The following is a 22,096-nucleotide window of genomic DNA, read 5'->3' as shown; positions in this document are numbered from 1 at the left end:
GTGGGGGAGGGCAGTAAGGGCAAGAGGATGGGGAGGAGAACACCCATATAGAAGGGGAGCGGGAGGGGTTAGGGGGATGTTTGCTTGGAAACTGGGAAAGGTAATAACAATTGAAATGTAAATAAGATATAACCAATTTAATAAAGATGGAGAAGAGAAAAAAATTAGTTGCTTTCTGGGATAATTTGAATTAATTTGTTTTACGATTGGGGTTCCATTTGATTGATTGCATTGAGATTGTAATGTGCACTTTTTTTTTTGTAGTTGTGGCATCTTGTTGACATCGAATATGACTTTGATAATAAATACTGGTTCCTGAAAAAAAAATTAAATTCTTGTCTTTTCTGTAAAATGCAATAAAACAAACCTTGTACTTACCCCTCCCCAATGACTGAACTCAGAGGCTCCAAAACTAGTTTTAGTGAAAGTTCTAATCAGTCGTATATGCCAACTATTCTTCATAATCAGGAATGTCTGCCCAGCCAGATAAAACTGCTGTGGAGTTCCTATCAGAGAAGAACACTAAAACATAGGCTATGAGACTATTAAAAGTCTTTATTCCAGCCAGCTGATGACTACAACTGGGTATTCGTGACCCACATGTAATGCTGAGCCTTTCTCAGAGTCCATATTTAAAACCACATCCTGGCTGGAAAGTCCCCAGTTAGAATGAACACACACACACACACACACACACACACACACACACACAGAGTAGAATTCTGGTAGAGTCATATCTTGAGTAAACATTAAGGTGAGATAGTTGTTTTTCATGGTTATCTAGAGTAAATATTAAAATGAATAGTTGTGGGCTGGAGAGATGGTTCAGCAGTTAAGAACACTGACTGCGCTCTTCCAGAGGTCCTGAGTTCAATTCCCAGCAAACACATGGTGGCTCACAACCATCTGTAATGGAATCTGGTGGCCTCTTCTGGTGTGTCTGAAGACAACTACAGTGTACTTATACATAAAATAAATAAATAAAATGAATAATTGTTTTTTAGAAGTACTTAGAGTTTCAACAAATCATTGTGGTAAACAGTGATTGTTTTCTGTGATTTATGTAGGGCCCTGCTTAACATTACAAACCCCATTTTACTTTTAGACTCTATTTCATGTTTAACTTGCCCTTTGATTGAACTCAGTTACTGGAAAAACCCCAACGTGTTACAGGAACTGATATATTCCTAGCAACAGCTACTCTACCCTTAGTAACAACCAATTAGCTCTTAGGAGGACTAATGTTCTAGATATGTTGTGAGATAAATTGCTTAAGCTAGCCACTATTGTTCATACCAAGTTGAAATCATTACTAGCCAATGGAAATGTACCAAGCTACAATTTCCAAATGTCAACAATGGTGTAACTGCCAAAGTAGAAAGCCCCTTACCCTGCTGTAACTGTGATAAAAAGGCAAGGCTTTACCAGCTTAGGGTATTCCGCACCCATCTATTGCTTTGGAGAGGTTAGAGGGTCTGAGCTTGAATAACAACTCTTTGCTTTTACATACAAGGGGGATTCTTGGGGGTCTCTGGTGGTCTGTGGAAACCTCGAAATATGGGCATAACAGTTTATAGAGTTGTAAATTTCAGCAAACTTTACAAGCTTGGCATGATTTTAGTCACAAAACAGTCCTGACACATCTAGAGCATCTTGCATTATTGGGTACTTCAACTGGTACACAATAAGGACTATTGTCCCAGAGGTGTAATATTTTCCTTCACAAAACATATAGAGTAGACCAGGGGCTTTGGTATGTGGAACTTGTTTTGAAAAGTTCTCAGGGAGAACTTTCCCTCAGGAAGGAGACCCTCAAGCCCATCGACCAGACCGAGACCAATGGATGCAATCAGCAAGAGGGTTTATTATCAGGATACACAGGCACCTGTGGGCGCTTCGGTCAACTCAGGGGACTGGCGCGCCCCGCGGAACCAGGGACGGGTTTTTTATAGGGTTCTGGGGAGCAGAAGCAAGCATACAGAAGCAGATGCATGGTTACAGGGACATAATTGGTGGATTCTAATGAGGTGAGGGTTCAGCCCGGGGGCAAGTTCCCTGGCCGCCTTCCTGGAACATAACGGCTGACTTGGCCCTCCTCTAGGGTGTGGGACCTCTCCCGGGGCTTTCCATTTCCCCCTTTTGCTGCCAGGCGCTCAACCACAAACATCCTGTTTGGCAGCCGCCGTGTTCTCAGTGTTCTGACCCTTCCCTGAACCAGTCATCTAAGTACAGTCTTGCAAAATGGCGTTACTGCTGCTAAGCCGGGGTCTCTCAGTTTTACTCAAAAAACCAACTTCTGTGTAAGAATAAGTATGTCTTTTTACAACTATTCAAGAGTCAGTCCACAGAGGTTGGATCCCTCTGCTGCCAATAGGCATTAATATGTCCATGAGTGGCCCTATTTCTTTGATCATTGTGGTGATTTGAATAGGTATGGCCCCCATATGTTTGATTCATATATTTGTAGTATGGACTCATATGTTTGAATGCTTGGCTCATAGACAGTAGCCCTCTTAGAAGGTGTGGCCTTGTTGGAAGAAGTATGTCACTCTGGGTGGGGGTGAGGTGGGCTTGAGGTCTCCTATGCTCAATCTCTACCCAGTGTAGAATACAATCCTCTTCTGCTGCCTTTGGATCAAGATGTAGAACTCTTGGCTTCTCCAGCATAGTGTCCGCCTGTATGGTACCATTTACATCCACCATGATGATAATGAAATAAATCTCTAAATTTTAAATTTTTTTTATTTTTTTTAAGATTTATTTTATTTATTCCATGTATGTAAGTACACTGTTGCTGTCTTCAGACACACCAGAAGAGGGCATCAGATCCCATTATGGATGGTTGTGAGCCACCATGCGGTTGCTGGGATTTGAACTCAGGACCTCTGGAAGAGCAGTCAGTGCTCTTAACCACTGAGCCATCGCTCCAGCCCAATCTCTAAATTTTAAGCTGGATGCAATTAAATGGTTGTTTGTTTGTTTTTAATAGGAGTTGCCAGGATCGTGGTGTCTTTTCCCAGCAATGGAAACCCTAACTAAGCTGGTCTGGAATGGCTGCAGAAGAAACAGTATGACATGGTTCTCACCCTTGGAGCAGAGCCATCAGGATGTGGATCTCCTAAAATGCTGATGGTTGCTGTAGGGGTAAAGCTTCTTTGTACAATAGTGTGTGGCAGAACCTTACCCTAGTGAATAAAGGTTTCAGCAGACTAATCACTGGGTGAGGAATAGGCAGGACTTCTAGATCAGAGAGGGAAAGAGAGGAGGCAGGAAAAGGTGACTTGTTTTTGGACAGGGAGAACTTGGAGGAAAAATGTAGCCAACTAGAGGCCCCTTGTTAGAAGGCGGGTCTGCCAGGATTTGCCACTGGAGCATTTAACATAAAATAGCTTACAAATTAGGATGTTAGTTGTTGTGCCCAGTGATTGTTACCTGTTGATTCTAAGCTAAGATTGTGTGGTGTTTTCCTTCATGAGGCAATTCATCTGGGTTCCAGAGAGAAAGGAACGGTGGCAGCAGGTGCTGTCACGGCAGCAACCTGACATGGGAACTTAGTAATTCGAGTGAAGAGATTTCAGAGACCAGGGTCAGAGATTCCGCTGATATGAGAACAGGCCAATCCTGCTGACCAGCCTGCTGGTGGTAGTGTGGTAGCTTTTTTAGTATTTCCTACTACAATAATGCACATATTTTCCTTCATGTTTTGGTGAATTTTCTCCTTATCTAGATTATCAGGGGATGTAATCCATGATAATCAGAAAGATTCTGGGATGCAAGAATGTGTCTGGTGATCCTGAACAATATGATGATGCAGTGACCTTTAGGACAGTCCTTAAGACTGTGGGAAAGAACTCTGAAAACATGAGTTCAAAAATACACAAACAGTGTGTAGTGACTATTCCTAGTTGTCAATTTGACTATATCAGGAATGAACTACAATCCAGAATTGGAAGGCTCATCATTGATCCTGATCTTGAGGCTGGGAGATACAAGTTTCTGACCTAGATCTTGGTATGGAGATCTTGAGGCAAAGTGGTTCTGAATCCCAGAAGCTGAAGGCAAGGAGATCTCTGAGTTCAAGGTCACCTGGGACAAAGCAAGTCCCAGCTCCAGGCATGGTGGTACATACCTTTAATCTGGACCACACCTTCTGCTGGAGATCTACATAAGGACACCAGAAGAAGGAAGAGTCTCTTTTTTTTCCGCCTGCATGCCTGCCTGCCTGCCTGCCTTCTGAGACTGAGCCACTGCTAGATCCTTGGACTTCCATTCACAGTTGCTGCTGATCATTTTTGAGGAGTTAGACTACAGACTGTAAGCCATCAAGCAATTCTCTTACTATATAGAGACCACCCATAAGTTCTGTGACTGTAGAGAACCCTGACTAAGACACAGTGTAAGAGCTGTTCTTTACAGGATTTCTCAGCTACGTAAGATATAAGGATACAATATGAATTGTTTGAGGGGCTTCACAGACTTGAAAGAACAGAGGGATCTTCACTGAGTCAGGTAAGTAAGAAAGATATTAAGGAAGGAGACATGATTTGGTCTTAGTGGTAAAGTGGTGGTGGTCTCCATGGAAGCCATCAGACAGAAAAAAAAGTCTGGTATCAAAAAAAAAAAAGAGAGAGAGAGAGAGAGAGAGAGAGAAAGAAAAGAAAAAAAGAAAAGAAGAAAAAAAAGAAAGAAAAAGAAAAAAATGAGATTGCATAATACTTTTTTAATTATTTATGTATATGAGTACACTGTAGCTATCTTCAGACATACCAGAAGAGGGCATCAGATTCCATTATAGACTGTTGTGAGCCACCATGTGGTTGCTGAGAATTGAACTCAGGATCTCTGGAAGAGCAGTCAGTGCTCTTAACCACTGAGCCATCTCTCTAGCCCCCTGCTGAATACTTTTGAATAATAAGCCTTGGAGCTGAGATAAAAAAGAAAAAAAATCCAAAGATTAAAAGAATATATTGACCTGGGTTTGGTCCCCAGCTCCGGAAAAAAAAAAAATATTGAGGTAGCTAAGAATTATAAAAATGTGTTTCAATGCTGCTTATATTGGCACAAACAAGAGCTGGCTAAATAAATAAATAAATAAATAAATAAATAAATTATACTTCAAGCTAATTTTCTCACATAAAAATAGCCTCTATATCTAGACTTGACAACCACAAACTGTGTGCCCAGAAAACCACATAGGACTTGCTATATTTAAAAAAAAAAAATGTGTCTGTTCTCTGGTTCATTTGCTTTGAATGTGTTCTTTATTTCAGTTTCTATTTCTTAGCATCAAGGGGCTATGGTCATAAAACGGTGATCCATAAATGATCAAAAGGGGACCTAGGGTAAATAATTAAACTGATATGCAATTTCTAAGGAAGTAGCTTATACAAGTAAAAGACAGGGCTTTGGTCTGTAAGAGAGTGCTATCTAGAACAGATCACAGAGCTGCCAGATTGCATCCATCACTGACACTGAGTCATTTCTCTACTGCTCCCATTCACCCCTTCTTCAGCTTCTCTCAAGCTGAAAGTGGAAGTCATCATCCTGTATGACTCCCGAACCCTGATATAAATATATAGAAAGGAGATTTATTAAAATGACTTACAGGCTGAGATCCAACAACTATAGCAATAGTTGGCTATGAACCGAAAATTCAAGAATCCAATATGGTGGCACTCAAGCTGCAGGAGCCCTTCCGTCTAGACTGCACCCGAATCTGAAGGGACCCAGTCAAACAGCTCCCTACACCCAAATCCCATGGGAGGGAGAGCTAGACATTCAGAGGGGCAGACACACCTGGGAAGCCAGAGGAGACTACTCTCTGCCCACATTTCTGACTCTAGAGGAAAACACCTACTGCCATCTGGGCACCCTGTGCACAGGGACCCAGGAGAAGGCGGGATATGCCCTTCTGGTTACTGCCCTCAAGGAAGGCTGGAACTCAGCCCTGAGGAGTGACTTCAGGTCCAAGACCAGAGGTAAGACCAACTTTTCTTCTCTAAGTGATGTGCCTGGTAGACTCAGGTCACATGCCCACAGGAACAGCTGAAAACCAGTAGACAGGAACGACTAAACAATTGAAAGCAGAACACTCTGTTCCCATAACTGGCTGAAAGAAAAACAGGAAAACAGGTCTACAGCACTCCTGACACAAAGGCCTATAGGACGGTCTAACCACTGTCAGAAATAGCAGAACAAGGTAACACCAGAGACAACCTGATGGCGAGAGGCAAGCACAGGAACCAAGGAAAAGAAACCAAGACTACATGGCATCATCAAAGCCCAATTCTCCCACCAAAGCTAACACGGAATACCCAAACACACCAGAAAAGCAAGATCTAGATTTAAAGTCACATTTGATCATGATGATGGAGGACTTCAAGAAAGACATAAAGAATTTTCTTAGAGAAATGCAGGAAGACACAAATAAGTAGAAGCCTATAGAAAGGAAACACAAAAATCCCTGAAAGAATTACAGGAAAACACAAGCAGGTGAAGAAATTAAAAACAGAAATAGAAGCAATAAAGAAAGCCCAAAGGGAGACAATCCTAGATATAGAAAACCAAAGGAAGAGACAAGGAGCCATAGATACAAGCATCACCAACAGAATACAAGAGAAGAGAGATTCTCAGGAGCAGAAGATTCCATAGAGATTATCAATAAACTTTCAAAGATAATGTAAAACGGAAAAAGCTACTGGCCCAAAACATACAGGAAATCCAGGACACAATGAAAAGATCAAACCTAAGGATAATAGGTAGAGAAGAGAGTGAAGACTCCCAACTCAAAGGACCAGTAAATATCTTCAACAAATCCATAGAAGAAAACTTCTCTAACCTAAAGAAAGACATGCCCATAAATATACAAGAAGCCTGCAGAACTCCAAATAGATTGGAACAGAAAAGAAACTCCTCCCATCACATAGTAGTCAAAGCAACAAATGTACAAAACAAAGAAAAAATGTTAAAAGCATTAAGGGAAAAAGGTCAATTAACATATAAAGGCAGACCTATCAGAATTACACCAGGCTTCTCACCAGAGACTATGAAAGTCAGAAGATTCTGGGCAGATGTCATACAGACCCTAAGAGAACAAATGCCAGCCCAGGTTACTGTATCCAGCAAAACTCTCAATTAACATAGATGGAGAAAACCAAGATATTCCATGACAAAACCAAATTTACACAATATCATTCTACAAATCCACTGCTACAAAGGATAATAAATGGCAAACCCCAACATAAGGAGGCAAGCTACACCCTAGAAAAAGCAAGAAACTAGTTGTTTTGCAACAAAACAAAGAGAAGCACACAAACATAATCTCACATCCAAATACAAAGATAACAAGAAGCAACAATCACTATTCCTCAATATCTCTCAACATCAATGGACTCAATTCCCCAATAATAAGACACAGATTAACAAACTGGATACACAATGAAGACCCAGCATTTTGCTGCCTACAGGAAACACACCTCAGAGACAAAGACAGACACTACCTCAGAGTAAAAGGCTGCAAAACAAATTTCCAAGCAAATGGTCTGAAGAAGCAAGCTGGAGTAGCCATTCTAATATCGAATAAAATCAATTTTCAACCAAAAGTCATTAAAAAAGAAAAGGAAGGACACTTCATATTCATCAAAGGAAAAATCCACCAAGAATCCTAAATATCTATGCTCCAAATACAAGGACACCTACATACATAAAAGAAACCTTACTAAAGCTCAAAGCACACTTTGCTCCTCACACAATAATAGGAGATTTCCACACCCCACTCTCATCAGTGGACAGATCATGGAAACAGAAATTAAACAGAGACATAGACTAAGAGAACTCATGAACCAAATGGACTTAACAGATATTTATAGAACATTCTATCCTAAAACAAAATGATATACCTTCTTCTCACCACCTCCTGGTACTTTCTCCAAAATTTACCATATAATCGGTCATAAAACAGGCCTCAACAGATACAGAAATATACAAATAATCCCATGCGGTTTAGACCACCATGGGCTAAAGCTGGTCTTCAATAACAATAAAGAAAGAATGCCCACATATACATGGACGTTGAACAATGCTCTACTCAATGATAACCTGGTTGAAGAAGAAATAAAGAAAGAAATTACAGACTTTGTAGAATTTAATGAAAGGGAAGGTACAACATACCTAAACTTATGGGACACAATGAAAGCTGTGCTAAGAGGAAAAATCATAGCTCTGAGTGCCTGCAAAAAGAAACAGAGAGCATATATGAGCAGCTTGATAGCGCACCTTAAAGCTTAGAAGCGAATACACCCAGGAGGAGTAGAAGGCAGGAAATAATCAAACTCAAAGCTGAAATCAACCAAGTAGAAACAAAAAGGACTATACAAAGAATCAACAGAACCAAAAGCTAGTTCTTTGAGAAAATCAACAAGATAGATAAACCCTTAGCCAGACTAACCAGAGGACACAGAGAGTGTGTCTGAATTAACAAAATCAGAAACGAAAAGGGAGACATAACAACAGAATCAGAGGAAATTCAAAAAATCATCAGATCCTACTACAAAAGCCTATATTCAACAAAACTTGAAAATCTGGAGGAAATGGACAATTTCCTAGACAGATACCAGGTACCAAAGTTAAATCAGGAACAGATAAACCATTTAAACAACCCCATAACTCCTAACGAAATAAAAGCAGTCATTAAAAGTCTCCCAACCAAAAAGAGCCCAGGTCCAGATGGGTTCAGTGCAGAATTCTATCAGACCTTTATAGAAGACCTCATACCAATATTATCCAAACTATTCCACAAAATTGAAACAGACAGAGCACTACTGAATTCCTTCTATGAAGCCGCAATTACTCTTATACCTAAACCACACAAATACCCAACAAAGAAAAAGTTCTTCAGACTAATTTCCCTTATGAATAGTGATGCAAAAATACTCAATAAAATTCTTGCAAACTGAATCCTTGAGTACATCAAAACAGTCATTCATCAGGATCAAGAGGGCTTCATCCCAGGTATGTAGGATGGTTTAATATACAGAAAACCAACAACGTAATCCACTGTATAAACAAACTGAAAGATTAAAACCACATGATCATTTCAGTAGATGCTAAGAAAGCATTTGACAAAATTCAACACCCCTTCATGATAAAAGTCCTGGAAAGAACAGGAATTCAACGCCCATACCTAAACATAGTAAAATACCATATACAGCAAACCAGTAGCTAATATTAAACTAAATGGAGAGAAACTTGAAGCAATTCCACTAAAATCAGGAACTAGACAAGGCTGCCCACTCTCTCCCTACTTATTCAATATAGTTCTCAAAGGCCTAGCCAGAGCAATCAGACAACAAAAGGAGATTAAATGGATACAGATTGGAAAGGAAGAAGTCAAAATATCACTATTTGCAGATATGATAGTATATTTAAGTGATCCCAAAACTTCCACCAGAGAACTACTAAACCTGATAAACCTCTTCAGCAAAGTGGCTGGGTATAAAATTAACTCAAATAAATCAGTAGCCTTCCTCTACACAAAAGAGAAACAAATGGAGAAAGAAATTAGGGAAATGACACCCTTCACAATACTCCCAAATAATATAAAATACCTTGGTGTGACTTTGACCAAGCAAGTAAAAGATCTGTATGATAAGAACTTCAAGCCTCTGAATAAAGAAACTGAAAAAGATCTCAGATGATGGAAAGACCTCCCATGCTCATGGATTGGCAGGATTAACATAGTAAAAATGGCCATTTTTCTGAAAGTGATCTACAGATTCAATGCAATCCTCATAAAATTTCCAATTCAATTCTTCATAGAGGTAGACAGAACAATTTGCAAATTCATCTGGAATAACAAAAAGCCCAGGATACCTAAAACTATCCTCAACAATAAAAGGACTTCTCGGGGAATCACTATCCCTGAACTCAAGTAGTATTACAGAGCAATAGTGATAAAAGCTTTATGATATTGGTCTAGAGACAGACAGATAGACCAGTGGAATAGAATTGAAGACCTAGAAATGAATCCACACACCTATGGTCACTTGATTTTTTTTTTAAAGATTTATTCATTTATTATATATAAGTACACTGTAGTCTTCAGACACACCAGAAGAGGGCATTGGATCTCTTTACAGATGGTTGTGAGCCACCATGTGGTTGCTGGGAATTGAACTCAGGACCTCTGGAAGAGCAGTCCGGTGCTCTTAATGGCTGAGCCATCTCTCCAGCCCGGACACTTGATTTTTGACAAAGGAGCCAAGACCATCCAATGAAAAAAAGATAGCATTTTCAGCAAATGGTGCTGGTTCAACTGGAGGTCAACATGTAGAAGAATGCAGATCGATCCATTCTTATCACCCTGTACAAAGTTTAAGGCCAAGTGGATCAAGGACCTCCACATCAAACCAGATACACTCAAACTAATAGAAGAAAAAGTGGGGAAGCATCTGGAACACATGGGCACTGGAGAAAATTTCCTGAACAAAACACCAATGGCTTATGCTCTAAGATCAAGAATCAACAAATGGGATCTCATAAAACTGCAAAGCTTCTGTAAGGCAAAGGACACTGTTGTTAGGACAAAACACAACCAACAGATTGGGAAAAGATCTTTACCAATTCTACAACTGATAGAGGGCTTATATCCAAAATATATAAAGAACTCAAGAAGTTAGACCGCAGGGAGACAACCCTATTAAAAAATGGGGTTCAAAGCTAAACAAAGAATTCACAGCTGAGGAATGCCAAATGGCTGAGAAGCACCTTAAGAAATGTTCAACATCTTTAGTCATAAGGGGAATGCAAATCCAAACAAACTTGAGATTTCACCTCACACCAGTGAGAATGGCTAAGTTCAAAAACTCAGGTGATAGCAAATGCTGGCAAGGATGTGGAGAAAGAGGAACACTCCTCCATTGTTGGTGGGATTGCAGACTGGTACAACCATTCTGGAAATCAGTCTGGAGGTTCCTCAGAAAATTGGACATTGCACTACCCAAGGACTCCAACAAAGACACATGCTCCACTATGTGCATAGCAGCCTTATTTATAGTAGCCAGAAGCCGGAATGAACCCAGATGCCCTTCAACAGAGGAATGGATACAGGAAATGTTGTACATCTACACAATGGAATACTACTCAGGTATAAAAAACAATGACTTTATGAAATTCATAGGCAAATGGGTGGATCTGGAAAATATCATTCTGAGTGAGGTAACCCAATCACAGAAAAACACACATGGTATGCACTCATTGATAAGTGGATATTAGTTCAAATGCTCGAATTACCCAAGATGCGCAGAATACATGAAACTCAAGAAACACGACCAAAGGGGGTTGGGGATTTAGCTCACTGGTAGAGCGCTTGCCTAGGAAGCGCAAGGCCCTGGGTTCGGTCCCCAGCTCTGAAAAAAAAAAAAAAAACCAAAAAAAAAAAAAAAAAAAGAAAGAAAGAAAGAAACATGACCAAAATTCGAATGCTTCACTCCTTCTTTAAAAGGGGAACATGAATACCCTTGGGAGGGAATAAGTCACTACCCAAAGACTATACATGGACTGACCCTGGACTCTGACCTCATAGGTAGCAATGAATAGCCTAGTAAGGGCACCAGTGGAAGGGGAAGCCCTTGGTCCTTCCAAGACTGAACCCCCAGTGAACGTGATTGTTGTGGGGAGGGTGATAATGGGTGGAGGATTGGGAGGGGAACACCCATATAGAAGGGGAGAGGGAGTATTTGGGGGATGTTGGCCTGGAATCCGGGAAAGGGAATAACATTTGAAATGTAAATAAGAAATACCCAATTTAATAAAGATGGAAAAAAAAAAGAATCCAATATGGTTTAGTCCATGAAACGGGGTAGCTGAGGTGGTCTTCAGTATATGCTAGGATCCTAAAGAAGTATTTTCTAATGCCAGTAAAGGAATGGACTTTCTAGCAAAGTAAAAACAAGCAGGCAAAGAGCAAAAGTTTTCTTGTTCTATGTCCTTATAGTAGGCTTCTAGCAGAAGGTATAGCCCAGGTTAGATGGTATACCCAGGCAAGCACATCTGGAGTCAACTTTGGCTGTCTTCTTGCTTGTGATTAATCATGAATGAGTCTGCCAACATCTGTCTTTGTTTTTAGTTGAGGCAGGAGTTATATCCTGCCAAGTTCCTCCACTTACACTTATGTCCATGACAGACTGTCCAAGGCTGAAGGAAATGACCTAAGTCAAACATAGATACTGAGTACTATAAACTCGCCATGTAAGCATTTGTGTTCATTGTTTAACTTCTTGGAATTAGTCGTGTTTTGTGTTGGCTTGCCTTTAAAAGGCACTGAGAAAATGCATTCACTGCTGGCGTGGTATTTACCAGGAGCCCTTCTATATCTGATTCTTGCATCTTCTTTCTGCCATTCTTATAATTATCTTCACTCTCCCAGTTGTGGTTTTTGTGTTGACTGACCAGCAGGCTCCATCAGTTAGAGGTAGGTTTTCCCAGCTTAAATAATCTGAATTCAAGATGTGACTTCCTACCTTAATATCGAGATTAAAAGTGTGCCTTTCTCTAGCTAGGCTGAACCAGATTAAAGGCTTGTCTTCCTACCTCAAAGATCTAGATAGGAAGGGGATATTCCCCTTTTAAATGAAGTGAAATCCTTCATAGATGTGCCCTCGATTTTCGGACTTTGGTTAATTCCACATGTAGTCAAGTTGACAACCAAGAATAGCTATCACAGTTTCCTTCTCACAATTACAAGTTAAGCAAATAATCACAATAGCCAAAAATATGCAGAAATAGTGAGCTCAATATAACTTTTTTTTTTTTTTGGTTCTTTTTTTTTCGGAGCTGGGGACCGAACCCAGGGCCTTGTGCTTCCTAGGCAAGCGCTCTACCACTGAGCTAAATCCCCAACCCCTCAATATAACTTTTACAAAGAATCCATATCCACTGGTTTTTCTTCCTGAAAAATTTTTTTAAGTTCTCCATTTTAGTTACTGAGACTTTACTGGGCAAGACAAACTTGATCTTAGGTACAAAAATGGAATTACCATAGTCAATTACAGCCCTTGTCACATTCCCCACTGCTGCTATGGGCATACAAATCATGGGCTCATCCTGGGAAAGAAGTTTATATTGTCTCCCTGTTTCATAAAAAGGTCTATCCCTTTAAGTTTTGTAAGACTATCTTTGAGAGAGAGTTGACTTGACTCTCTAACTTGGAAATACAATTCTCCAAATGTCCTAGATCGAAATCTATCTTGAAACTGAGTCTCCTAAAATTTTAGTTCCCAATAGTCAAGGCTGAGGTGCCTAGGGTGATTGTACTGATTATTCTTGTCATTACTAGGATCAGGACCAGAAATGGGCTTTTTTAACCATAATTAACATTGAATCAAGGCCCATATGAGCTCTTCTCTCTTCTCCATTCATTATAGACATTATATGTCTGTCTATATGTCTAAAATGGGTAAAATAATGTCTATAATAGAAGGTAGCATTTTTTGGGGATAGCAGGCCAGTATATATAGAGAATGGGAGGTATGATTTTCCAATGAATCAGAGGAAGGAATTTAGTCAAACCAATAGTCTAAGCCAGAGAGACTCAGGGATATTGAAGAATATGTTTTCCTTTAGTCCAGCACTCATTTGTTCAACATTTGAACAAATCTTATTATAAGGTAAGAAAGCAAGATTAAAATATGAAGATGTGATACAGGTTCCTTCTTGCAGATTTTTTTTTTATTAACTTGAGTATTTCTTATTTACATTTCGAGTGTTATTCCCTTTCCCGGTTTCCAAGCCAATATCCCCTTCCCCCTCCCCCTCCCCTTCTTTATGGGTGCTCCCCTTCCCATCCTCCTCCCATTGCCGCCCTCCCCCCAACAATCATGTTCACTGGGGGTTCAGTCTTAGCAGGACCCAGGGCTTCCCCTTACACTGGTGATCTTACTAGGATATTCAATGCTACCTATGAGGTCAGAGTCCAGGGTTAGTCCATGTATAGTCTTTAGGTAGTGGCTTAGTCCCTGGAAGCTCTGGTTGCTTGGCATTGTTGTTCATATGGGGTCTCGAGCCCCTTCAAGCTCTTCCAGTTCTTTCTCTGATTCCTTCAACGGGGGTCCTGTTCTCAGTTCAGTGCTCTGCTGCTGGCATTTCTTGCAGATTTTTTAATTTTAGGTTATTTCCATTCACAACTGGGGAGTGTTTGATTGGACCCTACTCCTATAAAGAGAGGTGGATATGGGGATACAGGCATAACCAGCAGTCCTACCCTAATTCTGGATCAGAAGTGTTTAAAAGTAATAGACTTGTACTATCATGTCTAGCATACGAGAAGGAGCTCTGACTGGATTGGGAGTTTGAGTCTAAACTCTCTGGTAATGAAGACAAGCAAGCATGGAAAGTGGGGTAGGATCTCTAGAGCTTTGGTTCACTTTGGGGTTTGGGATTAGGAGGAACATACCAGAATTGGACCCAAGAGTCACCCTCTTGGGTAGCTATTTTTTATAGATAGTAAATGAATCTCCTGGGTAATTTCCACTGGCATAAAGCCAGATTTTCCACATTCTCCTTATGACCTAATAGTGGTGCCTATCCTAGCCCAGGCCTTGACCTTAATGATCATGGGGTCACATCTTTCATAATTATAGGTTGAAGGGGTTTTTCCCTTCCTATCTGGATATAGGGGTCTTTTTGTTCCAGGAATATTCTTTTTTACAACCCTGGGCAGCACAGTGATAATTACCATTTCCTTGACAGGAGGATGAGCCCTTTGCCAGGCATGCATAGTATTATGGCAATATTGCCACAACTTATCCTCTTAGACCCCCTTTTTATCCTAGCCCCACAAGAGGCAGGGTCATAAGAGCACAAAGATCCACCAGGAAAGTGGTTAGCCATCCAAAGTCAAGTTGAAGAGAATCTTTCCAATTTCTCAGTTCCCAAATTCAAATGTCTGAACTATGAAGGTTATAAGGTGAGAAAAAAAGAAATATGATACCCACATTTAAGGGTTTCAAGTCAACCTTATTGTGAGGTAGTTGGAGATGCTGATAGTGGTCCATCCATCAGTCATTGTTCAACATGGTCTCTTTCATTAGGAATAACGAATCCAAGAGATAACCAAATACTTTGACAGTGGTTGTGTTGGTCACTATAACTACATAGTGTCTTCCAGATAGGTTTCAAGGTTTGGGCAGGGATTCTTTTTATTCAAACAGGCTTTCATGGTTGGAACTTGTGGGGAGGTTCAGAGGTAATAAACGGCAGACTTTCCATCATGGTCCAGTTAATGGCCTGGCGTGCTTCCTGCAAAGACTTGAGAAGGGAATGATTAGACATTTCTTCCTGGGGATATCTTGGAATTTGGGGAGGATGGGAGGTGGTATCCCAAACATAATTTTACGAGGAGTAAGCCCCTTCTAGTAAGGAGGAGTACATTAAGCCATGAGCAGGGCAAAGGGGAAGAGGTTGGCCTAAATTTTTCTCACTTCCAAGACCAATTTGGTCAAAGTGTCTTAAAATTCTATTCATCCTTTCTCCTTAACCAGAGCTATAGGGCCCATATGCACAATGTAATTCCCAATTAACATTTAATACTTTTGCCAGATCTTGAGGTACCTTGGCTGTAAGAGCTGGGCCTCTGTCTGGCATAGCCATATCTGATGGGTATAGTGAAAGTCATGAAACCAGCACAGCTATTTGACAAAGATCCAGCAAAGCTGAGTTGCACATTGTTATTGTGCCATCTTTTGCTTTTTGGTTTGCATACTTGGGGAGCATTTAATATTTGTGTAACTCGGATATATCAGATTAATGAAAAATTTCAATGAATCTTTTATGCTTTCTCCCAGGAGTACTGCCTATAAGACTTCCCCAGGAAAGTCCTGAGAATAATAGTATTGCAGCTAGTTTTGTTACCCTACCTTATACTCCTGGGTGGGCCACACTAACCACCCAGGAGCTATCTTGGATCTACAAATAAAATACACACACACACACACACACACACACACACACACACACACACAGGCACTCTCAAGTGCACAGACCCCAATTAATTTTAAAATACAACTAAACTAAAAGCAGATTTAGAGGTTTTAAGCTAGGAGTAAGGGGAAGGGTTTAGAAGAGCTCAGCCACTGAGCCAGTAAGACAGGTTAAAAATGAGCCAATGTGTGTGTGTGTGTGTGTGTGTGTGTGTGTGTGTGTGTGTGTGTGTGTATGTTTTGTCTGTTGATCCAAAGAGAGCCTGGGTGGATGACTGAAAAACTGTCCCCTCCCCGCCCTGCCCAGGAGCTCAAAGCAGTAAAACCAAAAACTCCAGCTACATACTACCTCTCCCACTTTCAGAGAAATCACCTTATTTGACCCTGCTTAGAAATCCTCCTTATGCCCTGGAGGTTGTAACGCACATTAAGATGCCAGGGACCTCTTTATGAGACTTTAGCTCTACAGTATTCTTGAAACACCTGCCCCTGTACATATATAGGAACAAGATAATCGGATAAAAATAAACTTAAAAGGGGCATTAAGATTTGGTGGGATAAAAGAGTTGCTAGTATATCAGATTACAAGCCTCCTCCTATTATATACTTAAGCAATTGCATGGCATGTGAGATTAGGGACCACATTTGGTAAGCCCCTTGAAGGAAGGATACAGCAAGAAACTTAGATAGGCTAGAGTTACCTCTGCCATACACAGGGACTTTGATTGAAAGGCAAAAAATGGTGTGAAAAAATGATAAAAGAATGAGGTATAAGGGGGTTGGGGATTTAGCTCAGTGGTAGAGCGCTTGCTAGGCCCTGGGTTCGGTCCCCAGCTCCGAAAAAAAAAGAAAAGAAAAAAAAAAAAAGAATGAGGTATCAGGACCTCTCTTTCTTAGAAAAGTTAGCTTCTGCAGGACCGTTGTGGTGTCATATAACTAAGGGGAAAAAGTATCAGGATTAAACATATAAATAAATTCTATAAGATATAAAATATGAACTATGCCAGAAATTGAATAAGAATTGCAGCAGTTTGGGCCTGAAGCTTTTCCTTGGGCCTATTGACAACTGGAATTCTGATCACTAAAAGTTAATAATACACTGCTCAGGACATGGTGATCTGCCTGGGCTGGCTTGGAGATTTTCTTTCTGTTTAGCACCTCTGAAACTGCAAGAGCTGCCAGTCTGAGATCGGGCTGTTATTTAACATATATCCTTGCTTGGCAAAATATGCCTCTGGATTCTTAAAACTTGAGTTATGTGGTTGATGAGGGAAAGTGATTGCAAAAGCTAGTTTTGGACCTTCAGAGAGGCGGACACGCCTGGGAAACCAGAAGAGACTGCACTCTGTGCACATCCAGACGCCAGAGGAAAACACCAAACACCATCTGGAACCCTGGTGCACGGAGGCTCCCGGAAAGAGCGGCACAGATCTTCCCGGTTGCTGCCACAGCGGAGAGGACTTAGGCAGTACCCCACGAGCAAACTTGAGCCTTGGAACCGCAGGTAGGACCAACTTTTCCCCTGCAAGAAACCTGCCTGGTGAACTCAGGACACACAGAGGCAAAATTCCTCTAGGACCGGGCACTTCCTGTGTTTACCGGAAGTCCCACACCCGCGGATCCCGGCCCGCAGCAGCTCTCTGCTCCCAAACCCCGTGGGAGAGAGACCTCACCACCTGATCAGGTGGGCACTCCTGAGGCTGCAGAGCGGAGGAGACCACCAACACTGCCCACCCCTGCCCACATCCCTGGCCCAAGAGGCAACTGTATAAGGCCTCTGGGTTCCCGTAGGGGAGGGCCCAGGAGCGGCAGGACCCCTGCGCCTGAGACACCGCCGGAACCTGAAGGAAACAGACCGGATAAACAGTTCTGTGCACCCAAATCCCGTGGGAGGGAGAGCTAAACCTTCAGAGAGGCAGACACGCCTGGGAAACCAGAAGAGACTGCACTCTGTGCACATCCAGACGCCAGAGGAAAACACCAAACGTCATCTGGAACCCTGGTGCACGGAGGCTCCCAGAAAGAGCGGCGCAGATCTTCCCGGTTGCTGCTGCCTCGGAGAGGACTTAGGCAGTACCCCACGAGCAAACTTGAGCCTTGGAACCACAGGTAGGACCAACTTTTCCCCTGCAAGAAACCTGCCTGGTGAACTCAAGACACAGGCCCACAGGAACAGCTGAAGACCTGTAGAGAGGAAAAACTACACGCCCGAAAGCAGAACACTCTGTCCCCATAACTGGCTGAAAGAAAACAGGAAAACAGGTCTACAGCACTCCTGACACACAGGCTTATAGGACAGTCTAGCCACGGTCAGAAATAGCAGAACAAAGTAACACTAGAGATAATCTGATGGCGAGAGGCAAGCGCAGGAACCCAAGCAACAGAAACCAAGACTACATGGCATCATCGGAGCCCAATTCTCCCACCAAAATAAACATGGAATATCCAAACACACCAGAAAAGCAAGATCTAGTTTCAAAATCGTATTTGATCATGATGCTGGAGGGCTTCAAGAAAGACGTGGAGAACTCCCTTAGAGAACAAGTAGAAGCCTACAGAGAGGAATCGCAAAAATGCCTGAAAGAATTCCAGGAAAACATAAATAAACAAGTAGAAACCCATAGAGAGGAGACACAAAAATCCCTGAAAGAATTCCAGGAAAACACAATCAAACAGTTGAAGGAATTAAAAATGGAAATAGAAGCAATCAAGAAAGAACACATGGAAACAACCCTGGACATAGAAAATCAAAAGAAAAGACAAGGAGCTGTAGATACAAGCTTCACCAACAGAATACAAGAGATGGAAGAGAGAATCTCGGGAGCAGAAGATTCCATAGAAATCATTGACTCAACTGTCAAAGATAATGTAAAGCAGAAAAAGCTACTGGTCCAAAACATACAGGAAATCCAGGACTCAATGAGAAGATCAAACCTAAGGATAATAGGTATGGAAAAGAGTGAAGACTCCCAGCTCAAAGGACCAGTAAATATCTTCAACAAAATCATAGAAGAAGTGTAACTTTGGGGCTGGGGATTTAGCTCAGTGGTAGAGCGCTCACCTAGGAAGCACAAGGCCCTGGGTTCGGTCCCCAGCTCCGAAAAAAAGAACCAAAAAAAAAAAAATCATAGAAGAAAACTTCCCTAACCTAAAAAAGGAGATACCCATAGGCATACAAGAAGCCTACAGAACTCCAAATAGATTGGACCAGAAAAGAAACACCTCCCGTCACATAATAGCCAAAACACCAAACGCACAAAATAAAGAAAGAATATTAAAAGCCGTAAGGGAAAAAGGTCAAGTAACATATAAAGGCAGACCTATCAGAATCACACCAGACTTTTCGCCAGAAACTATGAAGGCCAGAAGATCCTGGACAGATGTCATACAGACCCTAAGAGAACACAAATGCCAGCCCAGGTTACTGTATCCTGCAAAACTCTCAATTAACATAGATGGAGAAACCAAGATATTCCATGACAAAACCAAATTTACACAATATCTTTCTACAAATCCAGCACTACAAAGGATAATAAAGGGTAAAGCCCAACATAAGGAGGCAAGCTACACCCTAGAAGAAGCAAGAAACTAATCATCTTGGCAACAAAACAAAGAGAAGAAAAGCACACAAACATAACCTCACATCCAAATATGAATATAACAGGAAGCAATAATCACTATTCCTTAATATCTCTCAACATCAATGGCCTCAACTCCCCAATAAAAAGACATAGATTAACAAACTGGATACGCAATGAGGACCCTGCATTCTGCTGCCTACAGGAAACACACCTCAGAGACAAAGACAGACACTACCTCAGAGTGAAAGGCTGGAAAACAACTTTCCAAGCAAATGGTCAGAAGAAGCAAGCTGGAGTAGCCATTCTAATATCAAATAAAATCAATTTTCAACTAAAAGTCATCAAAAAAGATAAAGAAGGACACTTCATATTCATCAAAGGAAAAATCCACCAAGATGAACTCTCAATCCTCATCTTCGGTTGGTTTATATACAAGTGTGCAATTTCTAGGCTTGAAAGTAAAATGATGCTATCTGGTGCTGGATAGAGGAGCCTTATTTTTTATTATGGCAGCTTGCTATTTTTGTAACATGGTGATTTGGTTGAACACAATAAAGTACAGTAGTAACTGATCTCCCCTTCTTCCTGGATAAGTGAGGAGATGATTAAATGTTGATGTCAGCATCCTTGAGCATATTCAGATGAGCTTCTGCTTCTGTTGAAAAGGATGCTGTGTTTGATTGTGGTCCGAAGCTTTGAAGCACTACTTGGCATCTCCTTCCTTGGAGGTCTCACTGTTTAAACATAACAGATTTGATAGCTTGATGGTAAGGTGAGGTCCAGCTTGTCTCCACTAGGTCATCTTCATGTGAATCCCGTGGTTATACGGTTTTGTTCTAGGGATATTTCATTTTTTTAATAACGGTTTTAGCTGACATTCATGGAGAGAATGAATCCTTAGAACTGTGCCACTAGTGAAAGGAAATCCTGTCTAGAGTATGTTTCTTTACAAAGCTGTGTCACACCATCCTTTGGGCCCTCTGCTGGAAAAGTAGAATCAAGTCTCAAATAATGCCTTTTAAATTGTATCCTCTAGTATTATAGATGTAGGACAGTACTGTATCATACCTCTGTGGATGTAAAATAGCTTGTACCTGCTTTATGATACGTAGTAGTGACCATGCTTTATCAGAGCTGTTTTTAATGATGTTGCTCAGAATGTTTTCTTTCCAGATGATGATTGAGAAGCTAATTTTAAAAAAAAAAATGGTGCCAGGTACCACAAGAGTAACAGAACTGTGCTGTTTTCTCGGGTTTTGTTTTTTTACTTTTTTTTTTTTTTAATGGAGTGTGCTGGATGTCTCTACAGTTTTGTTCAGATGACTGCAGAACCTGGAAAAGCTGTTGCTGCTGTTGATGCATAACACACTGCTATTATTGGTCTTTTTATATAAATATAAATATATATACAGATATATAATTTGAATTTTTTTTTAAGATAAATTTTTTTAATGAGTGTAGGGAGCTGCGACGTGCCATGCCTCAAAGATGGCGCTGGTTTCTGCCTTCCACCCTCCCAACGGTGAGCGCTCCTTGTAGTAAACAAGTCCTTATTTGGCTATGCCTGCCTGGCCTGCTAGCTTCCGCATAGTGACAACCTATCTGCATGACCCACGTGGCTTGCTAGGATTGGCCAGTGCTAGCTATTTAAGTGTGGTGTGGGTGCTCCCCGGGGTCAGAAGATTGTATCAAGGTTCCTGAGTAAACTGCTTGAAGATCTCCTCTGGTCGTGTCTTCCTTGCTGGTCGAGGTTGGGCGAGACAAATGATAGCAGAGGAGCTGGGGTGACTGGCTCAGTTGGTGAAGTGCTTCTCATGCAAGCAGGTAAAAACAACAACAACAACAAAAAAAAACAAACAAACAGGTGTAGAGACACATGCCTGTAACTGCAGAGCTAGAGAGAGAAATTTGTAATCTCCAGGGTAAGAGACCATGTCAAAAAATAAAGAAGAAAATCATTGAGAAAACACCTGAGGTTGACCTCTGGCTTTCATGTGCTCACATATACACACACACACACACACACACACACACACACACACACACCACCTACAAAGGTTTTGTAACTACATCCATACAGTGAAGGCTCAGCCCAAGGTCCCCCCTCAGCCCCCATAGCTGGCCCTGAAGCAAAGGGCCCAGTTAAACAGGCCTCTCTCCCTCTAGTCACTAATGACATCGTGTCCATCCGCTCTTCCCTTCTGCTGCTGGGTGCCATCAGGACCTGGATACTCAGCTGTCGTCACAGCACAGACAAAGCCACTGAAGTTATTTAGCCTCCTGTGGTGCTGGACATCCAGAGAGGTAGACTTACTTCCTTTAAAATTGTTTTCTGCTGAATCGAGTCCAGCTCCACGCTCTGGGTCGGAGAGCTGACCACCCAGCCATTCTATCACCTCTGTTTTCCACATGAGTTTCGTTCACAGTCAGTCTGCTGAAGGTCTTTTCCTGGCTCTTCTCTTTCGCTATAATTTGAATTTTTTGAAACTTTAGCTGTGCTGTCAACTTTGGAAAAAAGTATCCCCGTTTACTGTGTTGAGT

General features: G+C 41.3%; 1 long non-coding RNA gene across 3 annotated transcripts in view; it reads left to right on the top strand.

The window, feature by feature from the left end:
• The window catches only part of LOC108350799 (uncharacterized), a 28,014-nt gene extending 8,713 nt beyond the window's left edge, over nt 1-19,301 (top strand). For all 3 annotated transcript variants that reach the window (XR_010066006.1, XR_005504094.2, XR_010066004.1), the window contains one exon: nt 265-19,301. This is a non-coding gene — a long non-coding RNA (uncharacterized LOC108350799). The remainder of the gene's footprint in view (nt 1-264) is intronic.
• The last annotated feature ends 2,795 nt before the right edge of the window (nt 19,302-22,096 follow it).

The sequence above is a fragment of the Rattus norvegicus genome, chromosome 4, assembly GCF_036323735.1.
Source record: "Rattus norvegicus strain BN/NHsdMcwi chromosome 4, GRCr8, whole genome shotgun sequence".
Taxonomy (NCBI): Eukaryota; Metazoa; Chordata; class Mammalia; order Rodentia; family Muridae; genus Rattus; species Rattus norvegicus.
Note: the sequence above shows the minus strand (reverse complement) of the source record. Positions and strands in the feature narration are given on the sequence as shown.